Source organism: Neovison vison, chromosome X (genome assembly GCF_020171115.1).
Source record: "Neovison vison isolate M4711 chromosome X, ASM_NN_V1, whole genome shotgun sequence".
NCBI classification, from domain to species: domain Eukaryota; kingdom Metazoa; phylum Chordata; class Mammalia; order Carnivora; family Mustelidae; genus Neogale; species Neogale vison.
In genome coordinates, this window is record NC_058105.1 from 60,081,845 (window position 1) to 60,092,363 (window position 10,519).

Genomic DNA, 10,519 nt, shown 5'->3' on the forward strand with positions numbered 1-10,519 from the left:
CTCCCTCACACTCACCCAAGACACTTAGCGGGCCCAGTTTCAGTAGGTACAGAGGAGAACATTCATGATTAGGGCGCCTGATGCTATACCCTAGGAAAATTGTTTTTAACATGCACTGCCCTCCTCCTCCCCATCCCAGACAAGTTGAAGTAAATGGAAATCATTTAGTATGCCCTGAAAATTAAGAGAGAGAGAAAGTTATGAGAGATGAGAGATGCCAGGCTGTTTGGCATTAAGCACCTTCCCACACACACACACGCACCCATCAGCTTGAATTTGCTTTCAGCTTGGGAGGACAGGAATGTTTTCACATTTTGGTTAAGAGGAAACAAGAAAGGCTTGTACTCCTAAGCTTTTATAAGTTAGGGAAGGGCAAGTTCATGTACTTCACAGCCCTGTGCAAAGGCATTGCTTGTAAGCTGAGTGAGGTGAAAATGCAAAGATTTTAGATTTGCTTTAGCTGAGAAAAAGCAGTACAGGATTTCTGAAGTAAAAAAAGAAATGACCTTCCATTGCATAATTTCTAAGGTAACCTAGCTGCGTAATTATATTTGCACTTACAGAAGACAGCATCAGAGTTCCCTTATTGGTTTGAAATTCCATTAAATATATTGCAAGAGCTCCTAGGTTTAGCTTGATTTAAATTTGCATACATTTTCATATATTTAGCAGAAATAAAAGAAGGCTTGCAGCTACCAGAAAGTCATTAAGGCATTAGTTTCTCTAAGAAGACAGATCTGAAGAAAGTGCAAGAAAATGAGAAAAAAATAAAAACAAGGTGAGCTTATTCTGCCATTCCTTTATATAGATAAAGAGCATGTATTTCCTGTGAAATGAGGAATTTCTTAAGAGAGTAGAGAGCGATGGGAGTTTATATTGGTAAATGTAAATTGTGTCTATTAAGCAGGAAAACCAGGCGTCTGTTTAAGATCTATTTCTTTCTTTCTCTCTCTAAAAAAAAAAAAGGGAAAAAAAGGATAAACACTTAGTAGTTATTGGCAGAGATGATAATTTGTCTTCTTCTCCTCCTCCTTTTCATTGAAATTATGGTTTCATTCGCTGGTGTCCTTTTATAAAAGTTTATCCGCTTTTAACCTAGAAATTGTTTTTTTCCCCTCTCTTCCTCTGCCCTCCTCCTTCCTTCCCCTTCCCTGCTCTTCTCTTTCAGTAGAAGAACGTCTTTTCTTTACCGCTAACTAACTGTGTATCTTCTTTTGTAAGAATACAATCTCATTTGTGCCTGAACTTTTGCTTCCTGAAGAAAAAAGTACTTGTTAAAATCAAACAAAAATGAAAGTTTTCAGGTGCTCTCTTAGGCTGCCTGTTCAAGGGTCCATTTGCTAGTTTATGTCATGTCAGTTTAGAGGTCAGAGGGAAACACATTAAAGTACCCATACCGGCAAAAAGATCATGATCATTGCCATGTTGTTATAATGGTGTGTTCCCCACCCCCACCATTGCAGCTACCTTTCAGTGAAAGAGTTACTAATCTTAGTCTTGCCATTCAGGGGGTTAAGGCGATTATCAATTTTTAATGCTTTCACATGGAAAAAAAGGGAGTCCTTTTCCAATTCTGACTAGCCTGAAGTCTTATAATCAACCTTCCTCTAGCTCTTGGCCTCTACTCTGGGCAACCACTTTTGCCAGGCTTTCAAAAGTGGTTCACACCATGCCCAGAGGCTGGGGAGGGGCAGCTATCCCCAAGAGGTATCTGCATCCAGGGACAGGTTTTACACACCTTTGTTCTGTAGTCCTTTAATTTAAGAACAGTTTATGACAGGAGCAAAAACAATGTAGTCATCTTTCTTTTCCTTTTCTTTTTTTTTCCTTTCCTTTCCTCCCTCTCCCCCCCTTCCTCCCTCTCTTCCTTCCTTCCTTCCTTCCTTTCTTCCTTTTTAAAAAAACAGTTCCCATGAATATGGATACTGCCTAATTCAGGTGCAGTCCCATCCTCTAGCAGCTGTAATATAATCTTCTCTTGTATGTAAGATGTTTTGTTTTTTGAAGAAAATATCTGCATATAGTAAAATCTTCTTGCTGCTCTAACTAATCTGCTGGAGAGGTTTCCTTCACCCTCTCCTGTCAGTCTAACTTCCCAAGTGTAACAGATGCTGCTCTCAAGCGCTCCTTTCTGTGGCTTCTCTTTATTCAGCCTTGCATATTTCTCCCCATGATCTGGGTTTCCATAGAGAGAGGAATAAAAGGGGGGACCATGGTCACAAATCCCCTGCCCCATGCAAAATAAAAGAGCCTCATTCAATAGACGACCCTGTCTGGACATGGGAGAGAAATAAGTACATGTGAAGTTACTGTTTCAAAGAGCTGGTAGCTTATTTTTCATAGACTGATTCTGCCTTAAAGTCAGAGTTACCACTGATAAACTGCTCTCTTGGGTAGTTGGACCAAATATACAGCTTGGTGTTCTTTTCATCTTGATCTTGAAGTCCACTGTGGGGTTCTTAGATCTGAATTATTCCACCCCCTCCACAATTATTGTTTGAAAATAATAATAACTGACCCATTCTATGAGGTTGGGGTAGCTAAAATCTTGAAGGGGAGTCTAACTTAAAAATGGAGGAACTATGATTTTATGGAGTCTACACGCCTATCTCCAGTAAAGAAGAACAGGTTTTGATCTCTTGCTATGCTAGCACACAGCACAAACTTCATTCTTCCTTGGACTTCCTTAACACCCAAATATGCCCCTCCACCCTACCCATCACTGTGCTTGTTTTCTAAGAGGGAAATTCCATTAATTCCTGAAAGCAAGTCAGATTGGCTTGATTTGTTTGTATGTTCATTCATTTATTTGTAACCTGGGGGGTCACTGTGACTCTCCTTCCTCACAAAATTTAAGGATACGTGACAACTCCTGAGTGTCTTAGCAGACATTCCTGGCCCCTTTGGGAGCAAGGAAGGACTCACAAAAGATATTAAGCAGATTAATGTGGTTTAAGTCACACTCCGTGTTAACAAGGGAGCTTGGTGGTACTGGGCAGTCTATGCCCAAGGTTCATTCAGAAATGGAGATTATGTCTCTTGTAGATTTCATAAATGAGCATGGATTATGAAGCATTCTCATTATCTGTACAAATTGGCAGAGGGTGAGGTGGTCTGGGACTGATGTTTCAGGTGAGGGTCAAGAAGGAAGTCCAGAAGGCCAGATTTGAGCGTGTATAATACAGCATGAATTTCCAGACAGTAGAAAGTGGCACATAGGTGTGATCTCAATATTGAAAACTTCATCTTCAACACAAGTCCACTTTGGAAATAGGATTACTTAGGTTGGGCTTGGAAGAGACAAGTACACACTTTCTTTTTATAACCTGGAGCTCATAAGGGAAGGGAAACAATTGTACAGCTTCTGAAAGCAACAGAAAAAGAAACCTTTTTCTTAGTGTCTGCACTTTGAGCTTACTAGAGGTTCTCAGTCACAGCTGCCCTTCAGAGCACCAGCCTGCTGTATCTCCTCTTACAGTCTTCCTCCTCCTCCTTCCTCTTCTTCTTCCTCTTCCTCCTTCCTCTCCTCCTCGCCCCTCTTCCTTCCTTCTCCTTCTCCCTCTCCCTGTACCCCTCCCACTCCCCCTCCTTCTTCTTCCTTTTATTCCTCCTCCTTTCCACCCTCATCCTCCCCTTCCTTCTCCTCCTCCTCATTCTTGACAAACTGTGTGGGGGAACGTAAAGGGGCTTAAAATATTCTGGGGGAGAATCTTTAAAAAATTGGACAGCATTAGCAGACATTAGCCAATAGCAATTCAGGCTCGATTAGTTCATTTTTTTAGCTCTCTGTTGGTTTTCCTTGAACATGAGGAAAAAGATCTTAAGAGAAAAGGGGAGATGGAGCGGGGAAGAGAGATAGCATACACTGAATGCTGCAGCAGACACAGGATAATTTAAAAAATAAAGCATTCATCATGAAAAAAATTTAATACAAATACCTCAATCTTAGAGAATATTAGTCATTTACTGGCAAAATCAATTGTCAGTTGGGAAGTGCTGAGGAATTGTGAGGTTAGGGCTGCCCAGAAGACGGTTAGAGGAAAGACCGGGACAATAGAGATTGTTATTGCTGAGGGAAAGGATGTGGGCTCCCGCAGCTATGTTGTCAAGGTCACCTTGATTCAGTCTCAGTTTCTCTTCTGAGGTCAATTCTCCCCTTTCCATTGTTATTGTTAGTGAGTGAACCCTGATCTTACAGGTTCCCAGGGAAAGAGTTCGACAGAGACAGAGCTATTATGCGTGGCGTATTCTGTGTGGCTCTCATATTCTGAGTACCAGGATTTGGGATGTTTAGGAATCTTTGTGGCCATTGTCCAGTCCCTTGTTTTGCACTTCAGACAGAGCCTAGTTGCAGAGAAGTCCAGTTGATGATTTGACTAAATATAGACCCTATATGGAATTATCTTTTTTTTAACATGGAGTTGCAGAATATTTCCAAATTTAAACTGAAGTGGTGGTTTTTATCTTTATTTTGATTTTTTCTTAAAGTCAGAAATGGTAGGTGTATTAAAGAAGAGAAAATAATCGCTCCAACTCCATAATGGATCAGAGGGAGTGTAGAGATAGTCCACTACTTTAAACTCTGTGGATTGGTATTCAAGTTATCAGTGAGCTATCTAGTTGAACATTAGACACCTTATTAGACACCACTTTCTAGTTAAGAAAGATGCCCCAAATTGCAATACACTTCTTTCTTCATGGGTGGATTAAGACTTTAACATGCAAAGCTATAAGAATACTCAGATTTCATTCATAACTGAGATTCTGTTTTCTGTGCACTCTTGCCACCCCCAACCCTTTCCTTAGTAAATAGTATTTATTGAAATGGCTAGCATTCTGTATCTCCCTGAAGTGAAGGGACTAGAGGAAACTTGATTACAGATCAAAATATGTGCTTCTTCTAGGAAAAGACATTTAGTAAGTAATCTGCTGAGTGTTCTGGGCTCACATTACTATTTCCAGTCCCCCAAGTCAGCAGGATATCACATTTGAAGATGAGCAAGTGACCAGATTTAACTTGCTATTTTTTATTCAGAACTTTAGTTGTGTTTTTTTTTTCCCAAGAAGGATTGGTTAGGGAAGGAGGCTGATGGTTGTGAGAAAAAAATAATATGATATGATATAATATAATATAATATAAAATAATCATATAATAAATTATATATATGTATGCATATATACATATATACGAGAGAGAGATGGAAGGAAAGCAAAACATGTTAACCACATGTTTGGGGAAAAGTCCACTTTGCAAGGACATATCGGGAACTTATTTTTACAAGAGTATTAGTGCTTTCTCTGTTGTGATGATTGTTCGTTCTTGGGGGAGGGGTGTAGGTTCCCTGCGTTCTGTAAATCCCTATCTCTTGTAACTTTTTTAAAGTCCTCTCTTATACTTTACCTCACTTTCTTTTTTTTTTTAAAGATTTTTATTTATTTGACAGAGAGAGATCAAAAGTAGGCAGAGAGACAGGCAGAGAGAGAGAGAGAGAGGGGGAAGCAGGCTCCCTGCTGAGCAAACCCTGAGATCATGACCTGAGCTTAAGGCAGAGGCTTTAACCCACTGAACCACCAGGCTCCCCTTTACCTCACTTTCAATTGGGGGAAATAAATTTGGCTCCCCTGCTTGGAAAATACATCTACTTGATCTTGTATTTTGGATTCCAGCTGCTTGTGGACACATGCCATAGCATGTGTGTATTTTACATGCAGGGACTTTTGGAGTTTCTTTTCAATGCAGAAGCACTCAGGCAGACATCAAAAGAACCCAGTCCTTTAAGGAGTCTTTTTCCTTGGTGGGTCTGCTCCTCTCCTGGCTAAGACTCTGAGGCTAACCTACTCTCCATTCTGGCGTTGCTAAGAACCCAAGTTCACTTGTGCCAATCTGCAGAAAGTCAAGGCCACAGAGAATTAAGAAGCTGTCCCCAAAGCCCAGCACTAGGCCTCAGCAGGAGGGGGAATAATCTGGGCAACAAGAGAAGCCTGCACTTCTGGGATAGCCTGGCGAAAATGCCCACATGAAGCCCAAAGGCTGGACCTGACTTTAGCCTCCCAGATACATCTGAATAAAGGGGCTGAACCAGGTCAAGGGTGTGGGTATTAAACGGAGAGTTCCCATCTTAAGATAATTGGTGGATGACAATTCTTTAAGACCAGTGGGTCCCACTCCAACTATCAAGCAGCCCGCAAGAGGGGCTTATTTTGCCAGTCTCCTGGCTCTCACTGTTCTGCCAGCCGCAGGTTCTTGTGTCCTCCATTTGGAGCAGGATCCCTGTGATTGGGGCAAGACTTAATTCCCATGGTTGGAAGTGGAGGGAGGGAGGGTTTAGAAGAGCCAGCACCAAGGCAGCTGTGTGAGTGCAGTAGCTTGTAGTGGTTAGTTTCTCAGGATCCCCCAGACCTGGCCAGCCTGGCTGAGTATCTTTGTCCCTGGGCAGCCTCTGCCTTTCACAGATGAGTCCCTGGAACAGCTTTAAGACCAATACCTCCCTCTGTAGGCCTGAACAGAGGTGCTCAAGGTAATCCTTTCTCAGGAAACAAAGCCCAGCCTTTTCACTGACAAATGTTGTATGTTACCAGAGCTCTGATTCAGTGATAGCCTTCCTTGGGGGTATGTGTAGGAGAATATCACGCCCTTGACTCTTCCTAAGTGTGTGTATGGGAGGGTGGGGAGGGGAGAGAAAGTCACCCTAAAATATTTTGTTCATGCATGAAAATGTTAACTCAGATCACATTAAAGGCAGCAGGATTTAAACTTGCCTAATTCTTCTTAAAAATAGCCAATTTTTTTAAAAAAGCAAATTTAAAAAAAAACACATTTCCTTGTTTCTAACAATGGACTGGGTCGAGAGAAACCTTAGTTCTCGAAATAAACATGCTTAGGGCAATCTAAATACCAACACTCAAATTTCTCTTGTATATCCTAAATATTCATTTTTACTTATTGAAATGGCAGTGAGAATGAGACTGTCTCCTTTCTTCCACCTATCCTCTACTTACTTCTTCAACATTTAGAAAGAAATTGAGCTTACTGTTTGCAGTAAAACTGTAATTCAATCATGCCTGCACTCATTTTTATTTTTAAATAAACATTTCCCCAGGTGCATGATGTAGACTTTAGATACCTCCTTAAACAAATGGATAACACAAATTCGTGTGTGTGTGTGTGTGTGAGAGAGAGAGAGAGAGAGAGATTGTATGGATGAACATTTCATATTGAAAAACACACCTACGTGAGTGTAAATTGCCTTCAAAAATTATCTGACTCTGAGTATGGACCTCAACTCCCTAGAGGCTGAGAGTTAGAGCTGTGGAGTTTCGGTTTTATTTTAACAGCTAGTTGACAGATTTGTAAAGAACTGAGATTTGTCCTATACAAATACTCACATTAGTGATGGAGAGAAGCATTTGAGCTCTCTACCCCCTTTCCTTACCCTGCAAAGTAGAATAACTGTTTTCAAATATATTCTATATATGTTCAATTTTGATGAGGAGTATACGTTTTGTAAGGATGAGGAAAATAAGTCACAACACACAAATAGAAACATTTCAGTAAAAATAGAGTTTTTTCCTAAGATTTCACTGCTAGAAACGGAAAGAGACCAAGCTTTCTAAAAACACTTCTAGGGAGATAATGACTCACATTATAAATACACTTATTCTTCTCTTTTCATGTTCTTAGAGCAACTCTCATCCCAGACAATTAGATTTAAACCCCTATTTAATAATCCATTCTACCATATTTTAAAAGTTGTGTTAACTATACTTGCTATAAAAGGAAACTGGAATATAGTTATCGGAAATCTTGAGGATGTTGGGGAACAATACAATGAAGTTGAGAGTAAAAAGAAGTGTGGCTAACTTTCACTAGACTTTAAGCATTCTTTATAAACTCTTCTGATACATATTTGTAAATTAACATCATCTCTGCCATGTATAACATATTGAAGATCATTTTGTCTTCATGAGATGATGCTTATTTTTGGAGGTGATTGCTGAAAGTACATAATGATCACAAAATAAGCTAGCTTGGATGAATGATGGAGGTTTATTGACAAAGACAGGTTAAAGTGTTCCTAGCTTGCATACTTATAGCTGTACACTGTTTTCATATGTACTGGGGTATATCTGATTTGGTGGATCTGCAAACTGCTTTGAAATGGCTAGTAGCATAGAAATAGATTGCAAGTAAACCTAGTGAATTGGGATGATTCTCTATCAGTTTAATTTATGTTTTATAGTTAGTTTAGCATTCTGATTTGATTGTCTTAGTAATGTGAATTGCCTACAGCTGCTGATGATACAGCTTTAATTCTGTTTTAAAGGTCATGTAAACAGGTGCCTGTAGCATAAGGAATGCAAATTCAATTCGTTTTTAATGTTTCCTCACATTCACTTCACAGTCTTCACCTAGAACATTAGCAGGGTTTAATATAAAACTATTTTAATGTTATGATTTCATTAAAGTCCTTTTTCAATGTTTTATTTTTCCTTTCACGGGATAGAAAAGTTTCCTCTACTTTGCAGTGCATATCGCATGCAACACACATCACTCATACTGGAAGGCAGAAAAACATTTCTGTTAAGATCTATTTATTTTTCCAATGCTTTTTACTAATAAAGAGCTGAGAACTTCATTTTAATCTCCCTGTAGCTGCAGGTGAAAAGGACACAAATTAGATAATCTAACTGCATTTTGGATTGTATGGAGAGAGTCAGAATGTTGTGCACCTGTATAATAGCTTTAATCAAAAGAAGTGGTACATGAAAATCTTAAGTGCTGATCTAAGTGGTTGATTTTTTAAAAGTTTGTTTTGTTTTCTTTTGTTTTAAATTTTGCCCCTGGTTTGCTGCTATGTGTTTTTCACTCACTTTTTTTTTCTTTTTCTTAGTAACAGAAAAATCATCATACAAAGTTTGTATTTAAAGCCTGGAAAAAATTGCTACATTTTCATTAACACTTTGGATTCTAGCGATATAATACAGCTGAGATACCTGATTGGAGATAAAATCAGTATGAAAGTAGACTCTGCTTTCTATGATTTGGCCCCCCTACCTTATGTTAGTATAAGTTAGAATTGAAATTGCATGGAGATAAATTTGGTCTTTGTTGTTATTTTTACATAATCTTAGTATTGGTTTATATATGTTCTTAGAGTGAAAACCACAACTGGGAAAGTCATATCACATATCAAATTATAAAAATTCCCAGTGTGTTTTGCTTTTGATAGAAGATCTTTAGTTACGTGACTATTCTCCTGCTTCAGAGAATTTAAATTGTACAGTGACGCAAGCCCTACATATTTGAGCAATAGATTCTAAAAAGCAAATTTCTGGCTTTTTGTCCTGATTTAAAAGTTTAAAGACTCTGTTCACAAAAGTGTTCTTTTAAATAGAAATAGGCAGTAAATAAAATAGAACTCTGTATGGAGATCTGTGTGTTGCATCTGAGCTGAAAGATCATCACTCACTCATCTGGTTGTGGGCATTTGATGCCACCTTAGTCAGATGATATGCAGCCACAGGTGTCATTTTTAATGTAGGTACACATTTTCCTTTGATGTTGCTTTCAAGGCCAGTTTTCTGTGAAAAAGATACAAAGATACTTCTCACAGTTGAAAATTAACTATTTCATGACCATTCTATTGCACCAAAAGAGAGATTCTTATTCATGTGTGGGTGGTATGTTATCCCAGGAAAGTGCTTTATTGCTGGACTGAAAATAAAATTTTAAAATAGAAAAGAAAAGCCACAAGGAAACAAAGAAAAAAACTTTGACATTTACGTCTAATCCAGACATGTTATAACCTACTTGCTAGATAGTTAATAGCCAGGCTTCTTTAAATTGTGTGCATATGCAAACATACCCTGAAAACAAACCAGGGTGCTTTATAATGCAGTTAATCCTACTATTGCTTTCAGATTACTTTCAACTGCAACCTATTTTCATAATTTTCTAATATTCAGTATCTTCCCCCATTGGGCAAAGACACCTTCTATTTGTGTTTTGAGAATGAGTGATTTGACTATAAATAGGTTATATAAAAACAGTTTGTGCTGACTCTGTTAGTGTCCTTATCATTAAGTAGCTTTAAATATGAAGAGATTTAAAGGACTTTGTTAAATTAAATATGGCATTGTAAAACCCCTGTCTCGTGCCAAATCACTACATAATAAGACAGATGGAAATTCTTTGTTATACCTATTCAGAGAAAGTTTATATACATTTACTTAAAATCAACTTCATTAGAACAAAGGGAAACACAATGTGCTTGAAACAATGAACCACAATTCAACATTTCCTAACAATATATGTTCTTGTATGTTCTACTATGTGTTTTTCTTCGTTATCTTCTTATATCTGAAGTTCTATTACCACCCCTTTACCCTCCACCCTATGTATTTGATCATTTCTCTAAGTCCCTTGGCTGAACCAATCTCTTTTCATGCAGAGGATAAAAAGAGAAGAACTTCAAAGTAGGTTCAGGTAATTAACAGCTGAGGGGAATATAATCTAAAC